Source organism: Canis lupus, chromosome 15 (assembly GCF_048164855.1).
Source record: "Canis lupus baileyi chromosome 15, mCanLup2.hap1, whole genome shotgun sequence".
Lineage (NCBI taxonomy): Eukaryota > Metazoa > Chordata > Mammalia > Carnivora > Canidae > Canis > Canis lupus.
The window spans coordinates 6,886,164-6,907,532 of NC_132852.1; the positions used below are offsets into that span (position 1 = coordinate 6,886,164).

At 47.4% G+C, this 21,369-nt stretch overlaps 1 pseudogene; it reads left to right on the top strand.

Moving 5' to 3' along the window:
* Nucleotides 1–415: 415 nt before the first annotated feature.
* On the top strand, nt 416–2,023 carry LOC140604485 (ubiquitin carboxyl-terminal hydrolase 17-like protein 6; annotated as a pseudogene).
* The last annotated feature ends 19,346 nt before the right edge of the window (nt 2,024–21,369 follow it).

Sequence of the window (21,369 nt, forward strand, 5' to 3'; positions counted from 1 at the left end):
GCACTAATGTCTAACTCTCCTTGGCTCACTTGAGGTTACTCAAAAAGAAAAAGGACACTCATTAAGATTTCCACTGAACATAGAAACACTGAAGAAAGTCTGTTAGACATAGGTAGGGGCAGTTAGGGAGGTTGAGAAAGATCTGAAGTTGCTGTCTGTTGTGGGAGGCAAGATTAGGAGCTGGGCTGACCTGAATGGTCTCTGTCAGGGATGGACCACACCCAAATCCCGTAATCCAATCAAGCAATTAGAGTGGATTAGAGGACTTTGTGCCTTATCCCAGGGCCCAAAAGCCATGAAAGGTGGAGGTGAGGGTCACTATCTGACATTTGGAAACTGGCACAGTGAGAGGAGCATCCCTTTGCAACCCAAAGCTCCTGGTTGAATGTATCTTGTGGACACTGTTTCTGCAGACATGGAGGCTGCCCACCTCCACCCCTCAGAGGAGCCTCAGTTCAGCGCCTCTCCCAAACCCCAGTTATGCTGGTCAAGGAGAGGCGGTGCTGAAGTCCTCGGAAGACCCTCTGTGCCCGAGAGGGCATCCCCTGCATCAAAGACGCTCTCCTCCCTGACTAACCCGTTGGCTCCCGCATCAGCAGGGCTGCCTCCCACTAAGACGCCTCTGAGTTGGAAGAGCCTTTCCCAGGTGGGAGCCGGGCTTCAGAACATGGGCAACACTTGCTATGTGAATGCGACCCTACAGTGTCTGACCTACACAGAGCCCCTCGCCAGCTACATGCTGTCCCAGCAGCACGGGACCACCTGTAGGAAGCAGACATCCTGCATGCTGTGTACCCTGCAGGCTCACCTGACGCGGGTTCTCTGCCATCCTGGACGTGTGCTCCGGCCCCTGCCACTCCTGCTCGCCGCCTTCCACAGACACAAGCAGGAAGATGCCCATGAGTATCTCATGTTCATTCTGGATGCAATGCAGCAAGCATGCTTGCCTGAGGACAAGCTCTCAGACCCTGAGCGTCCTCAGGACAGCACCCTCATCCAGCAACTCTTTGGAGGGTACTGGAGGTCTCAAATCCAGTGTCTCCACTGCCAAGGCATTTCGAGCACTCTGGAATCTTACCTGGACATCAGCCTGGACATCGCGCCTGCTCACAGCGTCAGCCAAGCTTTGGAGCAGTTGGTGAAGCCCGAACTGCTGGAAGGTGAAAATGCCTACCATTGTAGTAAGTGTCTGAAGAAGGTGCCTGCGTCCAAGGTGTAGACTTTGCACACTTCCCCGAAGGTCCTCATCCTGGTCTTGAGACGATTCTCAGACTTGACAGGCAACAAAATGACTAAGGAGGTGCAATATCCTGAGCGCCTTGACATGCAACACTGCCTGTCTGAGCAGAGGGCAGGACCCTTGGTTTATGTGCTCTATGCCGTGCTGGTGCACGCTGGGAGGAGTTGCCACAGCGGACATTACTTCTGTTTCATAAAGGCAGGAAATGGCCAGTGGTATAAAATGGATGATGCTAAGGTCAGCGCCTGTGATGTGATTTGTGCGCTGCGCCAACCTGCCTATGTCCTCTTTTATATGCAGAAGACTGATCTGGAGAGAGACCTTGGGAGGGAGTCAGTCGAGGAGGGAGGACTCGCATCTCCCGAGGCAGACCCCACGGTGGTGGGTGAGGCCTCAGGAGAGCCGGCAACGGATCCCTCCGTGAACCATCCTGAGTTGGAGGAGCGGGGGGAAGAGACCTCCAGACAACAAATGACATTAGACCAGTGGAGATGCCTCCAAGAATGCAACCGCCCTAAGCCTGAACTCAATGTCAGGAGAAGAGAAATTGCTCTTCCTGCGAACGCAGTCATCCTTCACCACTCCAAATACAGACCTGAGATGCCGAAGAATCATCCTCAACAGACTGTCGACCTGCTCACCACTGCAGCTGGGATGCTCCCACCTCAGGTGGCCGGGGACGTGGCCAAAGTCCCGCGTGTGCCAGGAAGAGCCAGACCTACCAAGAGGATGAGCAAGAAGGGACAGAGGTCTGGGGAAGGAGTCCAGGGATGTGTCTCCTAACTTTGGTGCACATGGGCACACACACCCATACACACAGCGTCACTCACTCACTCCAAACCCGAACACAGTCCCTACTGGAAATATTTTGTGTTGTGTGAAGTGTGTGTTCTGTATGTATGGAAGAACCATCTATCAGGTGTGTTCATGGGATAAGGCCTTCAACTGAAACTTGAGGACACTGATATTTAAACCTGTTTCATTGTCATGATCTTTTATTGGGATAGTGTGGATTTCATATGGGGTCTATCCAGGAACATGCCGGTCCTTCAGCCTTGGGGAGAGTGGGGGCCCCTTGCAGTTGAGAGGCAGTGAGCAGTCAGGGTTGACAGTGGATATGATGCAGAGGACCTGGGGTTGAAGTCAGTATGTTTGACCCTCTCGTCATGCTCCCCACTTCCGAATGCTTTTCTTCTATTTATATTGAAAGAATATTTCTCTGAACATAAGAGTGTATTGGGTCTTGCTAGCGATGTGTCTTGGTCATTGCTTGGAAATTGTGAGATGGAAATTAAGTGCTTATTTTCCGGCGATAACTGCATCCAGACCTGATTGAACCACAGTGATTTTACTTTTTTTATTTTTTTTTTTATTTTTTTTTTATTTTTTTTTTATAATGATATTTTTTTTATTGGTGTTCAATTTACTAACATACTCTCTCCCACATTAAGACTGAAGAGAAGCAAACTAACAAGGACTCTTATTCCAAAGGGAAATGCCCAGCCTCCCACTGAACATAACTTTTTATGACTATTTTGCTACCGTCTGCTCTTGGCGTCTCTTGACCCAGAAGAAGTGGACTCTGGATTTCAGACCAGTTCAAATTCAAATTTGGACCTGGGTTGATACCTTGGAAAACAGTGCCAAGTTCATGAGTCTAGCAAAAGCGTTTTGAGGTCAGGTTATATGTGTTCTGTGTTATCATTGCATTTCTTACAGAGGAGTTTGACAAGTTCATTGTAGAATGGAAATTATTGCATGACCAGCACACGCCTCTGAGTGTGACCATAGATGTGCAGTTGTAACATCACATCATAATGTTATTTTCACTCTGAATTCAAACTTGGACATGCCACCCTTACTGGAGAGTAAGGGACAATAGGATCTGTGCAGAAGAAATCAGGTTTTTTTGGAGATTTTCATGTACCTAAGACAGATTAGAGATCTAAGGTGTCAGGGTTTCTTTCATGTCTGGGAATTGTGTTTCTTATGGCCAATACAGTTTATTCTGTCGTAAAGAGTGAGGGAGCCTGTGTGCATGTCTTGCCAAGAGTTCCGTAAGAGGACCTGCAGGTATCCCCGTCCTCTGAAGACTGTCATAGGGAATGAGACAGCTCATGGACTTGGGGACTTGTCCTCCACAGCAGAGGAACCTGAGGAGGTGTCTGTGGGAATGAGGATATGTCCCCACCTGGACTGATGTGGTGAACCAGCAATTCCTCCACTGAACTGCATGGAAACGGTCAAGTCACAACGTGCTGGGTGTCCTGCTTTTGTGCCCCTACCCATACACTTCCACCACTACACAGATGCTGCAGTTTTTCTTTAGGTAAATCTATAGGAATGTGAAAGCGTGCTTCCCAATCGGAATGTCAAGTTTGTCTTAGTGAAATCCATTTTCTAACAAATGTAGGGAAATCATCCTGGCAATTGTAAATTGGTTGTAAACAGAAATTAACAAGTTAATCTGAAATTGTTTTATAAATGTCTGAATTTCTGATTTAGAAAAAGATCCCATCCAGAGTTCTGCAAATTACACCATGTTTTCTCCTAGAAGACATTTTCTGTACTTGTTGATATTATTTCTCTGAAATTGTTATGCAGAATATTGCATCTGCTTTATTTGTTTTTGTTCTAAAATGTTATTAGGAAGTGGTGTGGTTTTTTATTCTTAATAAAAAATTCCCACATATGATTTGGTGTGCAGGCTTTTGCTCCCCAGTAGTTCAGAACCTTGAAACAGTTGTTTTATTTCCAGGCTGGCTCCTCACAGAGGCTTCTTTGCCTGTTTCCCCTGAGTGGAATTCCACAGCCACCTCTAGGTAACCTGCAGCTCAAATTTATATCCTCCCCCATGGGAATTTCTCACTCCTACTCACTGGCTCAATATAGGGGAAGCGACAGCAGCCATTTAAGAGGAAATGCAATGGGACATAGGGACATTATTCTTCAGGGTCTCTTCAATTATGAGAGCTCTGACCAGGAAGATGCTTGTATGAGAAATTAAGGGGGAGGGAGTAGATTGAACCAGAAGTACACCATCTCTGTCCAAGGCTAGCAGAGACCCCTAGGAGGGATGACGGGAGATGTTTGGATAGTACACTGTGGGGACGGTGGAGGCTGGGCAGTCAGCAGATGGATTCTCTGGTTAGGTGTCTGGACTTCAATGCTCATCCTGTCCAGGTATCCATTAGTAACTCGAGGGGGGTCTCTCTCTATGAAGATCTATTAGTCATGAGGACAGTCCAAAGAATCTGCAGAGCCTCCCACAGACCAGATTCACGAGTTCTTTTTCTTTTAAAGATTGATTTATTCATTTATTTATGTATGATAGACAGAGAGAGAGAGAGGGGCAGAGACACGGGAGGAGGGAGAAGCAGGCTCCATGCCCAGAGACTGACGTGGGACTCGATCCTGGGTTTCCAGGATCACGCCCTGGGCCAAAGGCAGGTGCCAAACTGCTGAGCCACCCAGGGATCCGCAGATGTGTGAGTTATTTCCTGGAAAAATGGAATTGCCAATCCTGGATGGAGTTCTAGGTGGACCTCATACCTGTTTCCAGGAAACAATGTGTTGAGTCCTGGCTCCATCAACCTGTGGCAAAATGTCAGGCTGGAATTGTTTTCACAATAGAAATCTGGGCTGAAATTGGGTTTTGGGGACAGCCCCAAGGCTAGATTCCATGGCAGGATATGGAGGTTTAATCTGGGAAGCCACATCCAATCAATGATCTATGAGCTTGACAAGGATGGTAGGTTCCTGGCTATGGTGGGTTAATGTAAGGAGAAGGATTTACCTGACTCCCCTTCATGAGCTTTTGTGTTGTCCAGCAGGAGAAAACAAAGTCAGGACTTTTCACAGGAGATATCTTAGGGCATGTGTCTCGTGGCAGGTTTGAGCTCAGGCAGGAGACAGGAAACAGCTTCTAGGGAGATTGCCTCCTCCCGTGAGGTGTGCATCATCCCATTACCAGCTGCTCCAACAGAAGACACCACAGATGAACCACATCTTAGCTCTGCCTCTCCACTTCATAGAAATCAAGCACAGTAAAGGCATGGAGATGAGAACAATCCATTCCATGGTGATATTATTAAAAGTGCTCATTTTAATGGGAAAAGAACCCCACCCCTGTGGTGATAAGGGGACATAAAATACATTAGCCTCCTGTTACCAGAGGGCGAGATGAGAAGGTTTCCAAACAGTGTTTTAGTTTCTTTAGAAGAAGCCATTGCATTCACTCTTCTGGCAGTGGACCGAGCTAATCCTGTCTTCAGAGTGTAGGATAGAGGGGCCATTCCTCAGCATCTTAAAAGCCATTTACAGAAACCCCTCAGCAAACATCATTCTCAATGGGGAAACACTGGGAGCCTTTCCCCTAAGATCAGGAACAAGGCAGGGATGGCCAGTCTTACCCCTGCTATTCAACATAAGATACCTAGGAATCAACCTACCCAAAGAGGTAAAGGATCTATACCCTAAAAACTACAGAACACTTTTAAGGAAATGGAGGGAGACACAAAGAGATGGAAAAATATTCCAAGCTCAAGGATTAGAAGAAGTAATATTATGAAAATGTCAAGGGTACCCAGGGCGATTCACACATTTAATGCAATCCCTATCAAAACACTGAGGACTTTCTTTAGAGATTTGGAACAAATCATCTTAAGATTTGTGTGGAAATAGAAAAGACCCTGAATAGCCAAGGGAATATTAAAAAGAAAACCATAGCTGTCTTTAAAATTTTTAGTGATACTGTGTGTGATACACGATTTGGAATATATGTGGAATCAATACATTTTGTTGCATTAGGGATTTTTCCATTTGGAGACATCTCAGTAAATCAGTTCCACATGGTGGCTCTAGCATGTTGGGGCTCACATGCCAGCGATCACACAGAAGCAAAGAATTGAAGGACACATGGAACCTGAAGACTCCATAAGCAAGGAAGGGAACTCGGGGAGAGAATGGAATTTTAAGAAATCCCTCACGGAAGAAGAGCATGGAGTGAAGACACTCTGGGTGCAGAGACGAGAGACGGTGGTGGATAAGGAAGAGCCCCGCCGTCAGGAGGGAATCCGATGCTGCCAATTCCTTCCAATATGGCTGCTTTTGCCCTTGGAGTGTTCTAGATAATGTCTGCTTGAGGGCAACCTCCCAACTCAGTGACATTTTCAAAACTTTTCCAACAATGTGGTTTGGTTTTGTGGTTTTCTGTGCACAGTCTGGATCCCTGGTCAGTGAGAGGCTCCATCTCACTCTCCAACTGGCACAGATCTATCCCCTTACTCTCTACTCAATCTGTCTGATGAATAAATAAAATTTAAAGAAACCCTGATATTTTCTCCACAAAATTCAAAGTGTCTTATTATTTTCTAATAACTGTGATTCATGAATGTTATAATTCATTCTGAAAGGAAATAATGGAAACATTAAATGTATGTATATGTGACCAAAGTTTGAAAGAACACGAGAACGCTGCCCAAATCATAAGAATCAGCATAATCACACATTAATTACCTTTCAACAATGTATTAGTCAATCTTGCCCCTAAGAAATATAATTGTTACATAGCACCCATTAGTTAACCTCAAAACCCACATTCATTCAGTGGAGAATGTCTTTCTGAGGTGTCACCCAAGGACCAAAATTGGAGTGGAAGTGATCTGAAATCCTGTGCCCACCTCTTCTTTGTCAGGAGATTCTCACACAGACGGATGACAGTAAAGTGTCTGGACAGGTTAGAGTTGCTGGGATATGGAGCAATTCCCTGTGGGAGATGGGTCCTTGCCAGGCACCTGCTCTTCAGTCAAAGGTGGGGGTAGATTGTGAAGGGGCTGTGATTCAATCAACATGATCTAAGCAGGCAGGATGCATTTAACTCCTGAAATATAAGCATTTCATTGCCTCTTTGCATTTCCAAATATTATCAAGCACCGGGTTTATGGGTTGACTTCTCAATATATATTTTGTGCCCATAATTTCCTGAAAAGAAGTCTGTCGCCATACAAGGCTGTAGGTCATCGACTTACACGGTAGTTTGTCATTTAGTGTGTAGGTGCCTGGGTTTTCAAATCGGTGCTGGTTGTATATGACCAAACACATTGCTGCCAACACTCCACCCACCCTGGTTTGGACAAATGGTCTTTCAATATAAAGAGAAGATAAGCAATGGGATGAGGGATGCATGAGGACACGGTCAGACATGCTCACACTGACCCCAGGTCCTCAGCATCATTTCCACACTCAAAGCTGGCTGCTCACTGCTTCTAATCCTTTCACCTTCAAGTGGCCTCATTTTTCCCCAAGGCTGAAGGAAGGGAGGATTCACCCAATGTGCATCCAACTCTGCTAACTCCATCTATTACTAATATCCATAACCTATACCTGTTTGTTCAGATAACTCTGTCGTCTTCCATATCTGGATGAGAGTGGATTTTCCTTTGGGAAGATAGGTTTGCGTTTGGTTTGGTTGGGTTTGGTTGTTTTAGGTTTGGTTTGGTTTGGTTTTTTGATGGCAGGGAAGTAAAAGACAAGTGAGGTGACTAGAGGGGGAGAACAGCCCTGCTCAGGACTTCAACTAGCCTTTCTCCCTGGTCTCCCTGTGCACATGGATGGAATCCCCTCCACAGCGCATGAAGTCCTAATTGTGCTGGAGAGCCCAGCATTAAGGCCCTTTGCTCAAGCCTGCCTGCCTCCTCACCCCTCTACCCTATATTCCTGCAAGTCCAAGAATCCTTAGACTACTTTGCTGGTTCCAATCCCAACATGCCCCTGTGAGGATAGACCTTCCTACCTTTGAACCTCTGGGATTTTCATAGGCTTCCAGAAAGTAGGGAATATTTCTATTCATGTATGCATCTCTTGAGGGCCCAGGAAGCTGCATTTTCCTCAGAAGCCATGAGATAGCAATAGGGCGGCATTCATGGGATGAGACAGGGGCCTGAGGCTCAAGGGGCCAGACTCTGATCCGGGTCACATAATGATTGCATGAATGGGAGTTACTTAGGCCCTGGGGGTGGGAGAAGGATCCCACACTGTGGCTTTTCTACTGCCTTTTGACATTTTAAACCCTAGTGTGCTCATAAAGGAGCTCTTCTACCCTCCACCTACAGGCATCTGCACAGAGAAAGGGAACACCCTTAAGCAGATGCTCTGGAGTGAGAAAAGAGCAGTCAGTTGTCTTTCTAAAAAAAAAAAAAAGAAAAAGAAATTCTCTGAATACAAATATGGAAGTGCTTGGTTTGGTTTGTTCTCATTTGGCATGGTGTTGTATTGTTTTGTTTCCATGGGCCCATATCAGAGATATCCCTGAGAAAGAGAGACTGAGAGGGAACGAGAGAGAGAGAGAGAGAGAGAGAGACACCGTGGCCTTGGTCTTGTGGTATTTAGACGACTTGTCAACCATTGCCTCCTTAGGAAATCATCAGGAGGGTAAAAAATCTCCTTGCCCAGGTCTCAGAAAGGAGGCATCATGATCCAACATTAAAGTTGGATCCAGAATATGTATAGAGGGAAACCACCCACTTATCCCATTACAGACCAATGTGCGACCCAGGGCCCATACAGTACACAGGGCTCCCTCACAGGGTGCACACGGTCAATGTTCCCTATGCAGTACTTCACGAAAGAGACTGGGTGTGCAGGAGACCCTCAAAGTCTACAGATCCCCCAAAACTATCAAGCTGTTGTCCCGTCTCAGTTAATTAAGGCTGGAGGAATTAAATTAATTATAGAGAGTTTCAGAATTGCTGAGATTTAAAAAAAAAAAGAACACAAAATCAAAAGAAACACTTGGACGCATTTCATTGGTGCTAACATTTTATTAAGGGAAATAAAACACTACACACAAATCTAAATTAACGCTGAGAATAACTGAAATGCACAGATGAAATATTGCCCACCACAATTCCCACAAGCTACCACCACAGTCTAGAAAAACTAATCTCAGGAGAAAACAATATGTCCATTTGCAGGTCCCACAGTGGGTTCTCGATGCCGAAACCCCAAAGGCACACATGTGTACACCACAGACACATTAACATCTTAGATTCTATTTCCAATGGAGTAACAAGTGCTGATTCAAATTTCCCTCCATTTATTGGAAAACCTATTTGCAGAAGAGAAAATTGACATTCCAGAGGGAAGACTACCCTTTGTCACAGCACACAGATTCCCTAAAGAAAAGTGCAAGGTGTGTTTTGGGGGTTTGGGTGTCTGTGCATAGCCCCAGGGGCATGAGAGGCAGCATGCTGTGGACCCAGGAATTTCCATGCAAAGCAGCTGAGCAAGTGCTGATTCCCCACATGAGTCCAGGAGGGGCCACGTCCTCAGGTCCTCAGTCACCCCGTCAGGATGCAGTGGGGTGGAGGACAATGTCCGAGGCCAGGAGCTGGCTCATTCGCTCTCAGTGTCTTCTGAGGATGAAGACACCTGTAGGTCACCGTGGAGGACACTCCAGGGGCCACAGACACAGGCTCTGTCTGACAGGTGGGGGGCAGGAGGGCCCTGAGCAGGGCCTGGCTTCTCGGGAGGAAGGAATGAGGGAGCTGCGAGGAACCGGGAGCTCCAGCACCTTCTGTCCAATCTGGTGAAGACCATTCTCAGGGGCTGAGTGGGGGCCCGCGCAGAGTGCGGCCGTGGGGGCTCGGTGCACGGCTGCAGCATCTCCAGGTGAGGTGTGGCAGGTGTGGGCTGGGAGCCCTTGCTTGGCCCTTGCTTGGCAGGTGTCTTCCTGGGCTGCGGGCCTGGCTGTGCATCCACGGGCACGTCTGCTTCCTGGAGGACACAGACTCCCTGAATTCCCCACAGGGCCTCCCTGGATGCTCCTGCTGGTGTGCTGGCTGGGGCTCCAGCACGCTTTCTTTCGGGGTTCAGGGTCCTGTCTAAGGGCATCTGGGCACATTTCTTGCCTGGAGTCTGGAGGGGCATTTGGGAATTGTCTGCAATGCTTTGCTGACTGCGGGACGGGTGTTCTTCTCAGGATATTTGGGTGGTACCAGGGTGTGTCCCAACCCATGGCCCTTGGAGCCATCCTGGGGACCCTTGAGGGAGACACTGCAGGGCCTCTTGGCTCTCTGCTGCACAACCAGGCTGTCAGCCCTGACACAGGGTTGGCGAGCCGGCTGATGGGTGTCAGCGATCGGCACTTCCTGGGCACCAGGAGGTCCACCAGGTGGGCTGAGGCTAACTTAAGGGCTTCTGAGACGAGATGTGGAATGGGACTGGACACTCACGACTGGGTTGTCTTCACGTGGTTCCATCAGCAGGGCATGCTCAGCGATAGAAGTCCTCCTGGTGGTGTAGACGTGCATTGGCATGTGTGGATGCTGTGGGAAAAGAGAACACACGGGACTCCATGAGTTTGGCCCTGGCACCAAGGCAAAATGAACACTCAGGAAAGAAAGAAACAAACCGACAAATGGCCAAGACCTTAGTAACCACCCCCTCCCCCGGAACAGGGAAAGAAAAAGATGGGATCTGTTGACCTAGGAGTAGGGAATCTGGCTGCAGGGCTGTTCCGGAACAAAGGCCTGACAGGATGCTGTTGATGCCCTTGAGACATGGGGGGGACACACAAAGTCCTGCCTCACAGCGATGCTTCCTCCATTGGACCAGCGCTTCCATCCTCTCTGCTCATGAGGAGGTAGGAGTCCTGCTGCTAGAGAGTCATGGTGGGAGCTCCTGAGAGGGGATGGGCAAGGGGTAACGTGTCATGAAAGACAGAGGCCTGATCTCTGAGGATGGTATGTGCTCCAGGAGTGCCCGCCAATGACCTTCACATGCCAACGAGCCACGATTCGCACAAATACAAGGCATAAGGCAACAAAATGGGCACCAAGGAAAAAATGGGTGCTAAGACCATGCTACTCAACTGCCACAGGTCAGCGAGGAAGTGGAGCCCTGCCTCCCCCAGGAAGCCCATGGAGCCCAGGGAGTCCCCAGGGGCACAGCCCGGGAAGCAGCACACACTCACCCTCACATAGTCACAAGATTCCGTGTCTTCCTTCCAGGTGTGCTTCTGCCCCTCCCGGGGTCGCCTGGGGAACCTGTGGAGCAGGGCCTTCCTCTGCTCAGCTTCTTGCCTGCACCAGAAATCAAAGCATGGACAGGAGAAGGAACTCCTTTCCCTGGCTTCCAGCCGGACACCTGCTCTGGGCTTGGGCCAACCTAGTCCTTTCCCTCCTCAGCCACTCTCCGCCCACCTCTGCCCCACCCTGACTACAGTGACCCACCAGGTCATCCAGGCAGTTTGTTTCATGCAGAGCCTATGAGAGAGTCTGCCTTGGCATGTGCCAAGCTCCATATATTCATTGGTGCAGGGACACTGCTCCAGCCACAAACCCCACACCAAATCAGCAGGGACAGCTCCATCACCCAAATGTGGACCCTGTTAGCCTGGGAGCTCCTCTGCCTGCCTTGCCCAGCCTGGCTCTGCCGGCAGCCGCCCTGCACACTGTGCATGCACACGGACTCGGGGTCTGTCGTGTCAGCCCTGGCATTCGGGTCACAAGCCCCATTCCTCACCTTTGTCTCTCTGCCTTCTCCCTCTCAGCCTGGTCCAATAGCCCAGCCTGGTGCCGCTGGTCCCACGGACTCCCCGGCTCCACATTCTCCTTCAGTCTCCTGGAGCCCAAGGCCACGGGAACGAGGGTCATGTCCCAGTGTTTTATGGGGCATCTGGTGCTTGATGCCTTGTGTCCAAAGGCCTCACAGTCCCTGCACTTTACCTGGGGGAGGAAGAGGCAGGGGTCAGTGCATCCACTCAAATGCCAGTGAACCTGCCAGGCACACGAATGGGAGGCCATCCTCATGGAGTGGCACATTGGATGAGGACAGGGGACATCCTATCTGGCTAGTGAGGTGTCAGTATAGTGAAGACCTCTGTATGCTTACTCCCCATCCCGTGGAAGGGAGGAAAGGGGAAGAGGGATTGGAGGTGTCAGTTTGAGGACAGGTGGAAACATCATTAAGACTGGGGACAAACACAAGGCTCGATCTGATCTTATGGTGCCCTGGGGCTGATGCTCAGAGCGTCTGAGTGTCCCAGTGTGTAGCCTGGGGGGATTTCCTGCCCATGTCATGATGGACAACTGAGTTCGGGCCACAATCTTCCGGGAGCCTAGACTGTCTCAAGACTCCTGGCAGAGCTCCTGCTTCAAAACCCATGCCAGCCTCCCCACTCACCCTGGGATCCTCCTCCTCTAGTCTGGGAACTCTAAGGGCCAGTCCTGCTGTCTGTGGCCTCTTGCCTTTCTGGGGTCTCAAGGGACTGTCAGGCCCAAGCTGGGCATGACTGGCTGCCATCAGTCCCACGTTCTGGAGGGACAAGTCAGTCTGCTTCAGGGATGGGTTTCGGGTAGCCTGAGGGAAAAGAAACAAGAGAGTCCTATTCACCTGTCCTAGGCGTCCTCCCTGTTCCATCTTCCCAAGGAGGCCTTAGCGAGCTTCAGGACAGTTCTGCCAGAGAAGCACACATTTCCCCCCGTCACTTCTCTTTCCTCCTTCCTGCCTAAGCTCTCCTGGCCTAACCACATCCCCGCTCTGAGGAAGGCCGCCCTTAAGGAAGGACTCTTGTTGACACTATCATTAAGTCTCTCCAAATCCCCTGTGGGAACAAAACCAGGGACGGGACCTCTCCTGATTGAGGTCCAGTGGGATGCACCATGGAGCACGCAAAGGGCAAAAGCGTCAGGAAAGTGGGCTTCCCTCTCTCATATCTGAATGCCCCTTGTGACAGCAGAGGAAGCCATAGTTAAGTCCAAATTCATTGGGAAACACATTCTCCTCTACTCGATGGGAAGCTGCCCATCTGAACACTTCCATTCCATGTGTTCATGGCAGTGCCCCCAATTAACTGCCATCGAAGGTTTAGGAGGTGAATTTCTTTTCACCTTGGGAACCAGGTGATTCTTCTATTGAAAAAAAGGCCAATTATTTACGGGAGAGAGAGAGTGTGAGTGTGTATGAGGGAGAGTTATCACCTGAGCTGTAGGAAGGACAGAGGGAGATGGAGACACTCAGTTATCAGAAACCCAGTGAGGGCCTGGATCCATCTCCAGAGCCTGAGATCACGACCCGACCCAAGTCAGTCCCTGAAACAATGGAGCTACCCAGGTGCCCTGATCCTGTGTCTTCTCTAGGCCTGCAGGTCCCACTGAGACATTTAGGGGCCTTCTGTCCCTGCTCGTCCACCCCCCCACACCAATGTGACACCTGAGGCCCCATTCCACTGGCATTGGAACCTCTGGGTGTCCAGGGCATTCATAGCCATGCCTTGGCTCAGTCTCTGTTCTCAGAACATGTTAGACCAGAAACAGTCCTTAACCCGTGGAGGAAGGGCCAATCCCTCCATCATTTCCTCACTGTCCCATTGCTCGGACAGTGAAGGTCAGACCAGTGGCCCGAAAACTCACCTGAAGTGCAGTTGTGGTACTGATGCCCATCAGGAGAGGCTGAGAAAGGTCCTGGACAGACTCCACTGCAGGAGACTGTGTGTCCCATGGGAGAGAGGGATGGTCAGGAATGGCCACTTCCGTTGCTCCCGGACTTTTATACTGCCCCAAAGTCACATCACGTTTCATCCACTTGAAAGACATCCACCTAATCCTCTTAGGTGCTGCAGGGATTGAGCCACTCAGCAGCTTCAACAGGCTAATGATGCCCTCATGAGAGCGATTTCTATGACTCCGTGTGTGTGCCTGTGTGTGTGTGTCTATGTGAATGGAGGTGTGAGTCCATGTGGATTTGGTGGAGATTGGAATTTCTGCAAGTGAAATTATATTGGTACATTTTAGCGTGGGAATTAACGTCAGACTCATGTTTCCTGAACTATTGATATTTTACCAACACTTCTGCTGAATTTAGACCTAATGGTAATAAAAATGGGGTCAAAGTTTGAGGATAATCATGATGTAATATTCATTTTATCAATTAAAACTTTCAGTTAAAAACGGAGATATCATATAGAGCATCCTAAACATGTTTTTTCATTGGACTCCATAGGTACAGAATAAACACCCGAAAACATGGTGGCTTCAGCGATGACACTTTTATTTTCTAAGTGTCCAGGGACGACAAGTGAACATCAAGAATTCAGCAGGGCCCCAGGGCTTGTGAAGCCCAGTCACTGACCAAGGCCTGGCAAAATGTTCCTGTTTCTCTTGGCCTCTGGTCAGTAAAGAAGACACATAGACTTAGGTTTCCACCTTTCCTAAGACTTATACGATTTCCTAAACTTCATTATTCTTCACTATTCTAACCTGCACAAAGATGCCTCCTTTTCCAATGCAAAGGATCATGGTCACAAGTAGGAATGAATTGTCGTGTCGACTCAAAAATGTTTCAGCAGACACTAGCAATTCTGTAGGCGGAAGAAGCCATAACGACACTTTCAAACCACAGGATAACCCAGTGCCCTCCTACCTGCATCTACACCTGCCAAGCCCACAATGTGGAAAAAGGCATAAGCCTACAACATATTCCAACTGAATCAAGAGAATATAAAGGATATTGGGATGGAATTCCCTGAGGAACAGTTAAAATGAGGCAGATAAACACTGGATTGAGGATAGAGACTCTTGTAGGAAAGGGAGTTTCAAAGGAATGTTTCCCAAAATCATTAAACCAGCCAGAGAATTTCTCTTGTGGTGGACCCGGGCCACACCTAGGCAGAAACTGGTATTCATCAAAACCTTCACAATCTTTGTAGATTGGGATCATAGTCCAGAGAGATAGAAGTGTAGAAGCCAAGCAATGGATGCCATATTCCCAAATGATTGGTTACAGCTACAAACATTCTGGCTGGTGAGGAGAACGAGTTCCTATGTGATACCTGCGCTCCTTTGGGAGAGTGATCTTCCCTGTCCTAGAGCACTGACGTCTAACACTCCTTGGCTCGCTTGAGGTTACTGAGGAAGAAAAAGGACATTCATAGAGATATCCATTGAACATAGAAACTGATCAAATTCTGTTCAGAAAGGAGCAGGGGCAGTTAGGGAGGTTGAGAAAGACCTGAAGGTGTTGTCTGATGAGAGAGTCAGGATTAGGACCTGGACTGGCCTGAATGGTCCCTATGAGAAAGAGACCATACCCAAATCCCTTAATCCAATCAAGCGATTATAGCCGATTGGAAGATCTTGCTCTTTATGATATTTCAGTTTTTAACTGAAAGTTAGTTGAGAAAATGGATATAACATCTTGAATAACCTCAACCCTGACCCCATTTTTAATACCATTAGATATTAACTCCCATTCATGCAATCATTATGTGACCCAGGTCAGAGTATGGCCCCTTGAACCTCAAGCCCCTGTCTCATCCCATGAATGCCGCCCTATTGCTATCTCATGGCTTCTGAGGAAAATGCAGCTTCTTGGGCACTCATGGGATGTGTGCAGTAATAGAAATGTTCCCTACTTTCTGGAAGCCTATGAAGATCCCAGAGGTCCAAGAGTGGGAAGGCCTATCATCACGGGGAATGTTGGGATTGGAACTAGCAAAGTAGTCTAAGTATTCTTGGACTTGCAGGAATATAGGGCACAAGGGTGTGGAGGCAGGCAGGCTTGAGCAAAGGGCCTTAATGCTGGGCTCTCTAGCAGAATTGGGACTTCATGTGCAATTGACTGGATTCTGTCCATGTGCACAGAGAGACCAGGGAGAAATGCTAGCGGAAGAAGGTCTGAGCAGACCTGTGCTCTCCTCTCTAGTCACCTGACATGTCTTTTGCTTCCCTGCCATCCAAAAACCAAACCAAACCAAAGCAAACCCAACCAAACAGGGCCAAACCTATCTTCCCAAAGCAAAATCCACTCTCATCCAGATATGGAAGACGTCAGATTTATCTGAACAAACTGGTATAGGTTATGGATATTAGTAATAGATGTATTTAGCACAGTTGGATGCACATTGGGTGAATCAGCCCCTCCTTCAGCCTTGGGGAAAAATGGGGCCACTTGAAGGTGAAAGGATTAGAAGCAGTGAGAGGCAGCTTTGAAGCTTTGAGTGTGGAAACGATGCTGGGGACCTAGGGTCAGTGTGAGCATGTCTGACCGTGTCCTCATGCATCCCTCATCCCATTGCTTATCTTCTCTTTATATTGAAAGACCATTTGTCCAAACCAGGGTGGGTGGAGTGTTGGCAGCAATGTGTTCGGTCATATACAACCAGCACCGATTTGAAAACCCAGGGCACCTACACAAAGAAATGACAAACTACCGTGTAAGTCGATGACCTGCAGCCTTGTATGGCGACAGACTTCTTTTCAGGAAACTATGGACACAAAATATATATTGAGAAGTCAACCCATAAACCCGGCGTTTGATAATATTTGGAAATGCAAAGAGGCAATGAAATGCTTATATTTCAGGAGTTAAATGCATCCTACCTGATTATATCATGCTGGTTGAATCACAGCCCCTTCACAATCTACCCCCACCTTTGACTGAAGAGCAGGTGCCTGGCAAGGACCCATCTCCCACAGGGAATTGCTCCATATCCCAGCAACTCTAACATGTCCAGAACACTTGACAGTCATCCGTCTGTGTGACAATCTCCTGACAAGGGAGAGGTGGGCACAGGATTTCAAATCACTTCCACTCCAATTTTGGTCCTTGGGTGACACCTCAGAAAGACATTCTCCACTGAATGAATGTGGGTTTTGAGGTTAACTAATGGGTGCTATGTAACAATTATATTTCTTTGGGGCAAGATTGACTAATGCATTGTTGAAAGGTAATTAATGTGTGATTATGCTGATTCCTATGATTTGGGCGGCCGTTCTCAGGTTGTTTTAAACTTTGGTCACATATACATGCATTTAATGTTTCCATTATTTCCTTTCAGAATGAATTATAACATTCACGAATCAGAGTTATTAGAAAAATAATGTAACAGTTTGAATTTAGTAGAGAAAATATCAGGGTTTTTAAAATCTTTATTGATTCATCAGACAGATTGAGATAGAGAGCTAAACGGATAGATCTGTGCCAGTTGGAGAGTGAGACAGAGCCTCACACTGAGCAGGGATCCAGACTGTGCACGGCAGACCCCAAAACCAAACCACATTGTTGGAAAAATCTTGAAAATGTCTCTGAGTTGGGAGGTGGATCGGACACGAGAGAGGAGGTCAGTGTAGCAAAGTGCAAAGGACTCAGTGCTTCCCACACCCTGAAATACTGAGAAACACACGGATCCCCGGATCTAATCGACTTGGATGTGGGGACATAGATGCCAAGACATGAACACGTTTCACTGTTTGTTTCTGTTTAAGATTTATTTGTTTATTTGTTTGAGACAGGGAGAGACCAGAGAGAGACCACAGAGTAGCGGGAGAGAGGGGGGCCGACAAAGAGAGGGAGAGAGATTCTCAGGGAGACTCCCCAGTGGCCGTGCTGCTGGATTCGGGGCTCCCTCCCACATTCCTGAGACCCACATGTCTGGCGTTATTTTTCATTTCCAGGTAAGAAGCATGAGACAGCAAGGCCCTCAAGCAGACATTATCTAGGACACTCCAAGGGCAAAAGCAGCCACATTGGAAGGAATTGGCAGCATCGGATTCCCTCCTGACGGCGGGGCTCTTCCTTATCCACCACCGTCTCCCGTCTGTGCACCCAGAGTGTCTTCACTCCATGCTCTTCCTCCGTGAGGGATTTCTTAAAATTCCATTCTCTCCCCGAGTTCCCTTCCTTGCTTATGGAGTCTTCAGGTTCCATGTGTCCTTCAATTCTTTGCTTCTGTGTGATCGCTGGCATGTGAGCCCCAACATGCTAGAGCCACCACGTGGAACTGATTTACTGAGATGTCTCCAAATGGAAAAATCCCTAATGCAACAAAATGTATTGATTCCATATATATTCCAAATCGTGTATCACACACAGTATCACTAAAAATTTTAAAGACAGCTATGGTTTTCTTTTTAATATTCTCCTGGCTATTCAGGGTCTTTTCTATTTCCACACAAATCTTAAGATCATTTGTTCCAAATCTCTAAAGAAAGTCCTCAGTGTTTTGATAGGGATTGCATTAAATGTGTGAATCGCCCTGGGTACCCTTGACATTTTCATAATATTACTTCTTCCAATCCTTGAGCTTGGAATATTTTTCCATCTCTTTGTGTCTCCCTCCATTTCCTTAAAAGTGTTCTGTAGTTTTTAGGGTTAGGATCCTTTACCTCTTTGGGCAGGTTGATTCCTAGGTATCTTATGTTGAATAGCAGGGGTGAGAGTGGCCATCCCTGCCTTGTTCCTGATCTTAGGGGAAAGGCTCCCTGTGTTTCCCCATTGAGAATGATGTTTGCTGAGGGGTTTCCCTAGATGGCTTTTAAGATGCTGAGGAATGTTCCTCTATCCCTACACTCTGAAGACAGGATTAGCTCGGTCCACTGCCAGAAGAGTGAATGCAATGGCTTCTTCTAAAGAAACTAAAACACTGTTTGGAAACCTTCTCATCTCGCCCTCTGGTAACAGGAGGCTAATGTATTTTATGTCCCCTTATCACCACAGGGGTGGGGTTCTTTTCCCATTAAAATGAGCACTTTTAATAATATCACCATGGAATGGATTGTTCTCATCTCCATGCCTTTACTGTGCTTGATTTCTATGAAGTGGAGAGGCAGAGCTAAGATGTGGTCCATCTGTGGTGTCTTCTATTGGAGCAGCTGGTAATGGGATGATGCACACCTCACGGGAGGAGGCAAGCTCCCTAGAAGCTGTTTCCTGTCTCCTGCCTGCGCTCAAACCTGCCACGAGACACATGCCCTAGGATATCTCCTGTGAAAAGTCCTGACTTTGTTTTCTCCTCCAGGACAACACAAAAGCTCAGGATGGGAAGTCAGGGAATCCTTATGCTTACATTCACCCACCATGGCCAGGAACCTACCCTCCTTGTCAAGCTCACAGATCATTGATTGGATGTGGCCTCCCAGATTAAACCTCCATATCCTGCCATGGAATCTAGCCTTGGGGCTGTCCCCAAAACCTAGTTTCAGCCCAGATTTCTATTGTGAACACAATTCCAGCCTGACATCTTGCCACAGGTTGATGGAGCCAGGACTCAACACATTGTTTCCTGGAAACAGGTATGAGGTCCACCTAGAACTCCATCCAGGATTGGCAATTCTGGTTTCCCAGGAAATAACTCATGAATCTGGGGATCCCTGGGTGGCTCAGCGGTTTGGCGCCTGCCTTTGGCCCAGGGCATGATCCTGGAATCCCGGGATCGAGTCCCACGTCAGGCTCCGGGCATGGAGCCTGCTTCTCCCTCCTCCAGTGTCTCTGCCCCCCTCTCTGTCTATCATAAATGAATGAATGAATTAATAAATAAATAAATAAATAAATCTTTTAAAGAAAAGAACTCGTGAATCTGTTCTGTGGGAGGCTCTGCAGATTCTTTGGTCTGTCCTCATGACTAATAGATCTTGATATAGAGAGACACCCCTTGAGTGACTAATGGATACCTGGACAGGATGAGCATTGACGTCCAGACACCTAACCAGAGAATCCATATGCTGACTGTCCAGCCTCCACCGTCCCCACAGTGTGCTATCCAACCATCTCCCATCATCCCTCCTCGGGGTCTCTGCTAGCCTTGGACAGAGATGGTGTGCTTCTGGTTCAATCTACTCCCTCCCCCTTAATTTCTCATACAAGCATCTTCCTGGTCAGAGCTCTCATAATTGAAGAGACCCTGAAGAATAATGTCCCTATGTCCCATTGCATTTCCTCTTAAATGGCTGCTGGCGCTTCCCCTATATTGAGCCAGTGAGTAGGAGTGAGAAATTCCCATGGGGGGAGGATATGAATTTGAGCTGCAGGTGACCTAAAGGTGGCTGTGGAATTCCACTCAGGGGAAGCAGGCAAAGAAGCCTCTGTGAGGAGCCAGCCTGGAAATAAAACAACTGTTTCAAGGTTCTGAACTACTGGGGAGAAAAAGCCTGCACACCAAATCATATGTGGGAATTTTTTATTAAGAATAAAAAACCACACAACTTCGTAATAACATTTTAGAGCAAAAACAAACAAAGCAGATGCAATATTCTGCATAACAATTTCAGAGAAATAATATCAACAAGTACAGAAAATGTCTTCTAGGAGAAAACATGGTGTAATTTGCAGAACTCTGAATGGGATCTTTTTCTAAATCAGAAATTCAGACATTTATAAAACAATTTCAGATTAACTTGTTAATTTCTGTTTACAACCAAGTTACAAATTGCCAGGATGATTTCCCTACATTTGTTAGAAAATGGATTTCACTAAGACAAACTTGACATTCCGGATTGGATGCACGCTTTGACAGTCCTATAGATTTACCTAAAGAAAAACTGCAGCATCTGTGTAGTGGGGGGAGTGTATGTGTAGGCGCACAAAAGCAGGACACCCAGCACGTTGTGGACTTGACCGTTTCCATCCAGTTCAGCGGAGGAATTGCTGGTTAACCACAACAGTCCAGGTGGAGACATATCCTCATTCCAACAGACACCTCCTCAGGGTCCTCTGCTGTGGAGGACAAGTCCCCGAGTCCATGAGCTGTCTCATTCCCTATGACAGTCTTCAGAGGATGGGGATACCTGCAGGTCCTCTTAGGGAACTCTTGGCAAGACATGCACACAGGTTTCCTCACTCTTTACAACACAATAAACTGTATTGGTCAAAAGAAACACAATTCCCAGACATGAAAGAAACCCTGACACTTTATATCTCTAATCTGTCTTTGGTACATGAAAATCTACAAAAAAGCTTGATTTCTTCTGCACAGATCCTATCGTCCCTTACTCTCCAGTAAGGGTGGTATTTCCAAGTTTGAATACAGAGTGAAAATAACATTATGATGTGATGTTACAACTGCACATCTACGGTCACACTCAGAGGCGTTTGCTGGTCATGTAATAATTTCCATTCTACAATGAACTTGTCAAACTCTTCTGTAAGAAATGCAATGATAACACAGAACACCTATAACCTGACCTCAAAACGCTTTTGCTAGACTCATGAACTTGGCACTGATTTCCAAGGTATCAAACCAGGTCCAAATTTGAATTTGAACTCGTCTGAAATCCAGAGTCCACTGCTTCTGGGTCAGGAGGTGCCACAGAGCAGATGGTAGCAAGAGTTGTAAAAAGTTATATTCAGTGGGA